An 8,043-nucleotide genomic window follows, 5' to 3' on the forward strand; every position below is an offset into this window, starting at 1 on the left:
CACAATATGGTCATGTGGGCACTTGCTTTATTTCTCTATTTTCTGGACTAATATTAGCTCCTGTTTCTTAATTCCACTGAATCTTAATTCCCTTCATATTGTCTACGGCTCTGATTCTGGAACCTAGCAGGTTCTCGGGAACTTTTAATAAATTTAATGAAATAAGAGTTGTCTTTATCATCTATTGTTTCTCTAAGACCCTCTGTTCGTTGATATATGTCTACGAGTTAAACTGGGCTGGAGTGAACTTAATTGGTGCCGTAATCATACCGTGATTTTACTCAACAACTAGTAAAAGCCTTAAGGTTTTCCCCACTAACCTTCAGAGCCACCTTTTGTAGCAGAGAGTGTCATCCTCATTTTATAGGTCTGGAGAACTGATGCATAGAGACTGATACGCACGTTATTTCAACCATTTTTGCTACGTCTCCCACCCAGCCCCTTCGCAGTTAGGGCCAATGGATTGTGGGCAAAGATGTCATGTGTCACATACAGGACAACCCAGGAAGGAAATGGCACCACACGGTTCTTCAGATATTTCCTCTTTGACAGCAGCAACCAGGAAAGCTGAGTCTTCTGGATAGTGCAGCTCCGAGATGCGGGAGCCCCGATGAGCCTGCTTCCTGAGGGAAACTATGTGCATGTTCCTAATGGGCAGGTCAAATGACAAGAAATAAACCTAGTTGCTATTTAGCCACTGGGATTTTGGACTTACTTGTCACTGGAGCATAGCTTAGCTTAATACACAGACATTAGCTGGTTCTCCTGAAGCTGCCCCATTAAAATCTGGAAGAAACTGGGTTTAAACTATAGACTATTTGCCTCCAAAATTCTCTCTAATTTCACTCTAAACACTGTAAGAATTATGTCTGTGGCATAATTTATAATACAATTCAATCTCCATTTCCTCTAGCAGCCATTCAGAGTTGAGTTGACCTAAATCTAATTTTGTGTGGACTCATGACCTTTTCAGCCACCTAAACTTTTGATCTCTCCATAATTAATTGCAGAATTTAAGCTTTCTGGTAAATTTTAGAATTGGTGAAAAAATCATACACTTCAGAACGGTGCCCTCTCCCATAAATTCTCTTGCTCTGCTTGGGCAGGTATGAGCTTGTTTCTGTTACTTGCGATCAGAAGAACCAAAATAATGTGTTCAGGATACAGTAAGAAGCCATTGTGATTGCAGCTTACGGGGGGCGATAAATGTAGAAAAGTATGCTGGGATCTTTCCCTGAAGACCCTTGGAAACCAGGTTGAAGGGTGTATGTTTAATCGGGGGAGACACTGAAGGCTTCGTGACAATGAGATATCTAACGCCACCGTTTAGGGAGACTGATCTGTCAGTAATGAGCCAGAATATATGGGTTCTTGTCTGTACTGTTTTCCTCTTCAATGGCAATGTATAGACAGGGGCAGATCAGTTATACTTGTTGAATTATAAACCAGAAAACATCTACCGATTTTCACATTGGAATAGTTCCGATTTAATTCACCATGAGAATTTAAGTTTAACCTTATCAGTATGTATTCCTTCCTGTAGTGGAAGCACAGTGCTGAAATACAATAATAATTGTGATTGGGTCTATACCTCTGGGGAGCTTTCAAGAGAGGATTTATAACCATTTTATACTGTCACCAATATTATGGAGTGTTCATTTTAGGAATGTCCCCATGGTGGAAAGCACAGGATCGGATAATGTCCAGGGATTATGCTTGGGATCTGGATTCACTGCATTCTTATCCCTAAATGGGATGATTAGTCTAGGTAAAGAGAAGAGATCTCGTTCTTGAAGCCTCAGCCTTCTAGGCCACCCACAATTTTTGTTGGAGACATAAAGATCTGAACATTCAATGGTTTGATATCTTTATAAAACTTAAGACAGGAACTAAATTTGTTAAGTAGCTTTGTTATAGAAGAGAACTTAGCATTTAGTCTAATTAGTCATTTTAAGGAAATATATGTAGCCTCCCTGACTTAAATTAATTTTTTTCTTCTTTTCTTCTTTATTTCTTAGTTTTCTTCTTTCCATCTGAATATAGTTCATACGAGTTAATTCTGCTTTTATAAATGTGAATAGAGCTGAGACACTCTTGGCTTTTAAGTCATCACAAATCCCTTTCATTAGAAATACCTCTCCATCTAATGTGTTTCTTCAATAGGTCTGGAGAAAATCCCAAATAAAATGCCGTGTTAATACCATGAATTTTTTTTTTTTCTGTGGACTTTGGGAAATGCACAGTGGTGTAGCTAAACGGTACCTTTCATCTCAAACAAAATAAATGGTATGCAAAACGCCACCCCAATTCTCCACATTTACTCATGAGGAGTTTTCCAGATACATCCTCAAAAGGTTCTCACATGTAAAGGCTCAGCATCTACATGAAGCAAAGAGAGCCCAGCGTGAGGACCAGTGGCGTGTTCCAGTGACAAGCGCCATGAACCTCCCCTGGGCTGGAGTCTGCGCCAGGCCCTGCACTGAGCTTGGGTGGGTTAGCTGTTAAGATTTGGTTTCTATCAAAGCATTCTTTGAGATAGAGTTTGAGTACAAGTATTTATTTGGGAAGTGACCCAGGAAACGCCATGTGGGTGTGGAGGCAGGAAAGGGAAGAGCTCCAATAAGGAGCGTGCTAATGAACAGACGTTTGCTGTGGGCAACTGGGACCCCAACATCTGAGGAGCCTCTGAGAGGCTTTTTGTGGGTGCCCAACATTTGTTTCTGAATATTATCTGAAATTTTATTGGCAGATCTGACGATTATGAGAAACTGCTAGAACTAGTAGAAAATCAAATATCTCTCGTCATATAAAAAGTAACAATACCATGTGTTCTCTAGTTTTAGTCCATGGCTCTACCTCCTGAATAGTTTGCTACCCATTCATTCATCACCGAAGACTGCGGTTCTCAAAAGTAAGTTGAAGGAAACTAGTTTTTAAAGGATCATACAAAAGAACAACCTGTTTCTACATAGTCGTATCTAAGATATTGGGAATCGTCTGCGAATTGACGTACTCAAAGATCAGAGGAAAGCATGGGACAGACAGCATCTCACACTGAGAAAACGAAGCAGCGAACATGAGTATTCAACTGTTCGCTGTCTCTGCTTTCCATCGCTACCCTGGAGAGCGATCTTTTCCAAATGTGTGTCCGATCTTATCGCTTCTCACTTAACACCCTTCAGCAGCAATGCATCGCCCCCGTGAGAAGGAACTCAAACATCTTGCCTGGACCACCGGGGCTTGGGGCCCGGCTCATGCTTCTAGTTTCACATCCCTCTCTTCTTCTCCACCCTCACTACTCCTAATGACAAAAGCATGGCCTAATGTCTTAGCCTGGATCCACACTTTCTGTTTCCTCTCCAGGGAACATCTCTTTCACTTACTACCAGAATTTGTCACTCTATCGTGCTTATTTTTTCTATGTACTTTGTTTATAGCTCTGTTGTACTATTACCTCAAGTTGCAAAAACTTCTTTATGTAGATAGCTACACCCTCTGAATTGCAGAAACTATATCTTATTCATCTTTATGCCTGGAGCCTATCGCCATGGATGGTATATAATAGGTAGGTGCTCAGGAAGCATCTGCAGGGAAAATAAAGCAGATGGATGGGTGGGTGGATGGATGAGTGGATGGATGGATGAGTGGATGGTTGGGAGAATGGAAGAATGGATGGATAAGTGGGTGGATAGATGAAAGGTTAAATTAGTTGATAATGTCATCCTTTAGATCTATAATAATAGATGAAAAGTGCAAGAAAGAATTAAAAATCCTTTAAGAATGTCTTGTGGTTTTTTATTCAGGGAATTATGTTTGTTTTTAATTCTTAAAGCCCAAGAGGAAGATATCTCGTATTTCTAGTTGAGCCGACTGAAGTCTTTGAAATATGTGTATCTCAACCTGTCTTTACTAAAATCTTCTAGACCAGGGGTCCCCAATCCCTGGCACATGGACCAGTACAGGTCTGTGGCCTGTTAGGAACCAGGCCACACGGCAGGGTGTGAGCGGCGGGTGGGTGAACAAAGCTTCACCTGTATTTGCAGCCGCTGCCCAGTGCTGGCATCACCACCTCAGCTCCACCTCAGAGCATCAGACATTAGATTCTTATAGGAGCACCGGTCTCTGGTGCCAAAAAGATTAGGGACCGCTGCTCTAAACCTATGCTCACCAATATAGCAGCCGCTACCTACATTTAGCTATTGAGAATTTGAAATGTAGCTACTGGGATTGAAGACATGAACTTTTAATTTTATTTGATTGTAATTAATTTTAATTTTAATTTAAAAATCCATCCTTGATTTAGTTCATGGAAAACTTTAAGTAAGTTTGAAACAACTTAGATATGTGAATCAACTTTTTCAACTGTAGATTATATAAAACCTAAATATGGATATTTCTGATGTAAATTTAGCACCTGAATTGCAATGTGTCAAAAGTATGAATTATACACTAGATTTCAAAGACTTACGGCATATATATAAATATATATATGTGTGTATATATATATATATATAAATTATAATATCAATATTTTTCAAGTTATTTACATGTTGAAAGGTTTATACTTTGGGTATATTGAGTTGAGTAAAATATATCACTAAAATTAATTCCACAGGTTTCATTTTATTTATTTTAATGTGGCTACTAGAAATTTTTGACTTGTCTGTGTGGCTCACACCCTATTTGTACTGCACAAGGCTGCACTAGATCAGCATAGAGCAGGTACTGAATCTCATCCGTTCCCAGCTGGAGAGTAATAATCAGCCTCAATCTGAACTCTCCTCCTGGAGATCCTGCCTTCTGAGGGCACCAAAGCAGACAGAAAAGAGCAGCACAGTTAGATAACTGTAACCAAAATAATTTAAAAGTGTATTTTGTTAGTTGATTATTTATTGATTTTCACCTCAAAAAATACCTACTGTGCTATGCTATGTAATGCTGGGGCTGGGACTTCAGAGTCCCCACTTTCCAAACTCTTTGATCCTTTGGCTTGCTGTAAGCTTTGGTCAATAGGGGGCACTAGACGGAGGTTGGAAGTTGGAAGAGAAAAGAGGAGGCTTCCTTCTGTCTTCCTGTCCCTGTCCACGTCACCCCAACAGCCTCAGGATACTTTTGCGCTCCCAGAACCCATCTCCGGTGCTTGCTCAAGGACACCACAGCAGAGCGCCAGCCACTCCACGGAAATCTGAGCACTGGCTCTTTCTTTTTTTCCTGGGGGTGGCAGCTATTTCTATAGTTATTATTTCAGAGTTATCTCAGTGCTTGCTTTTTGCTCTTGTATTTTAAAATAATTCTGCAATAACTTAAATCCCCTTTTGAAGTTCATAACATGATTTCTGTTTTCCTGTTGAGAACCTGAATGGTACACATATATTTATAAATGTAGAGCACACTTAAAATAACTTAAACATCAAAAGATAAATTGTGGTAAAAAAAAAATCTAAAAATAATTAGAATGACATTATAATGAATATAGTATATAATCAAAAGTTGTGTGATGCAGCTAAAGCAATATTTAAAGGGAAATTAATAGCCTTAAAATGCTTTTTTATTAGACAAAAAGAAAGACAAAAATCAGCAACTTAAATATATAGATAAAGAAACTTTTTAAAAAAGCAAATCTTAAAAAACAAAAGCAGAAACAAACACACACAAAAAAATCGGGGCAGAAATAAAGTAATAATTTTTTTTAAAAAAGCAAAACATAAAATTATAACCTAACTCTCTATAAATAATAGAGTTATATCTGATGACATAGATTAAGTAAAGAGAAGAAACTACAAACAACTTAATAAGTTTTTTAAAAATTATACAAATGAGAAAACTCCTAGAAATGTCAAATTTATAAAACATACTTTATGAGCAACTAGAAAACCCAAATAGAATAGTTTCTTAAAAAAAAAAAATTACAGGACACATAAATCTCAAATCAAAGTGAAAAGGCATAAATAAATTTTACTAAGTGTAGTAACGACACCATAAAAATTGAAAATATAAAGTAGTAAATATAACCAAGTAGACATCAGTAATCAGACTGTATAAAGAATACCTATGAAACAATGAAAAATATAAGCAACCATGGAAAAAACTTTGGAAAATGATATCAATAAGCAATTCAGCAAAGAGGAAATCTGGAATGCCAAAGATATCAAAAGACAAACAACATCACTATAAATCAAGGAGGAAAATACTGCAAGAATGACAATTTTTAAAAACAAGTTGGTAACACTAAAAATTAACAAAGCTATGTGCAAAGGGAACCTCTTAGATATAGCTCGGGAGAGTATAAAATTGGTACAAACTTTGGAAAATAAGCGACAATACCTAGTTAATGACATTTATGTTCTGTGATCCAGCAATTCCATTTCTAGCTACAAACCCTAAAGAAACTCTACATACAGGGGAGCTATGCACAATAATAAATAAAATAAAATAAAATAAAATAGAATAAAAATAACTTAAATATCTATCAAAAGAAAAATACATTAAATTGTGTTATATCATACTCTCAATTACCATACAGCAGTTACAATGAATGGAGTAGAGATACATGTAACAACGTGATCAATATCTCAAAATTGTTGTGTTTAAGAAAAACGGGATGAGGGAGGCAATTTGCTGGATGGTATATGTCATATGATACAAACACTACGAGGTTTGATGTTAAGCAAAATAATATATGTTATGATTATGGAGAAAAGAAAAATGTAAAATTTATATGGGAAGTATAAGTAATACATGTAATATGATAATCAGTTGACTTTAAAAAGAAAAGGCAAACATGTTTGGGAAAGGGTGAACAAGAGGTCTTAACTTTATTTGTAAAGACAAATTTATTTACAGAGAGGGAGAGAGAGGCTACGATTCAATAGATTTATGGATAGTTGGGGGCACTGATGTTCATATCATTTGCCATTCTTCGCTGTGCGCTGAGTACATTATATCATTTAAAAAGGTTTAGACATAAGCCTTTGATCTTACTTCTCCCCTAGCATCTTACCTTCCCCATAAAAAGTCTATGAAAAGCTCTTTGCGTGATTCTAATTTCTGCTTCATCTGCCTCAAGTGATAACTCTTGGGCATCCCATAACTTTGAATGTTGACGCGAATCCACCCGGGAGAACTGGAATCAGCTTTTGAGAGTGGGTCCTTCAAGAGGTAAAGCTATAACTATTTGCCGTTACCGAACCTGGTCAAATGGAAAAGCTTTCTAAATTCATAGGCGATTTAAGAAGACTTGAAAACAGATACATGAGCACATGCACACACTCATTGCCTAACCTACTGGAGGATGGACACGGCATCCTCCGAACCTAATCAGTCCGTCAGTGGTGGCTACAGGCTGCTGAGGAAGAGGCTGCGATTGTGGGTCTCTTATCTAGGGGATTATAAAGGACCCCCACGCAGGTATCCTGGGCCAGTAGCAGAAGAGAGGAAAATGAGAAAGATTAGCATGACTGTGACATTTTCCATGCCTTCTGTGCCTACGAGCTGCTTTCAGCAATCATTCCTTTGATGGACGAGTGGTGATAAAAATAAATAAAATTGTAAAGTCGGGATAAGCAAGTGACGCAAAGGTAGAAAAATATTAGTCATAAAATTATTAGGTTGATTATCATTATGACTGGATTTTCATTGCAACAGTTATAATAACGTACACGTGTATAACCATTTATGCTGATGAGTAGAATGGCCATACCCTCTAACGTGCCCAGGGTAGTCCTGGTTTATCTTATTGTCAATTAATTGGGCTTTAGTAGACAGTTGTGCCTCTTTTTACTCCCAAAGTGCCCTGGTTTGGGTTCCCCTTTTTAAGGCACATTGCCAAAAAAAAAAAAAAATCTTAATTCAAGTCTTGTCTTTGACACTCACTGAGAGAGCTTTGGGGTTTCACGTCGTCTCTCTGAATGGGTTTCCTTGCTGGCAGAACTAAGGTCGTACTGAGCCTTCGCATCCACCTCCCACCAACCGTGTTGATTCTCATCCCAAATCTCCCTCTTCTTGAATCTCAAGCCCTGGTCAAAATGGGCACCATCTCTCATC

Source organism: Pteropus alecto, unplaced genomic scaffold (assembly GCF_000325575.1).
Source record: "Pteropus alecto unplaced genomic scaffold, ASM32557v1 scaffold8, whole genome shotgun sequence".
Classification (NCBI taxonomy): domain Eukaryota; kingdom Metazoa; phylum Chordata; class Mammalia; order Chiroptera; family Pteropodidae; genus Pteropus; species Pteropus alecto.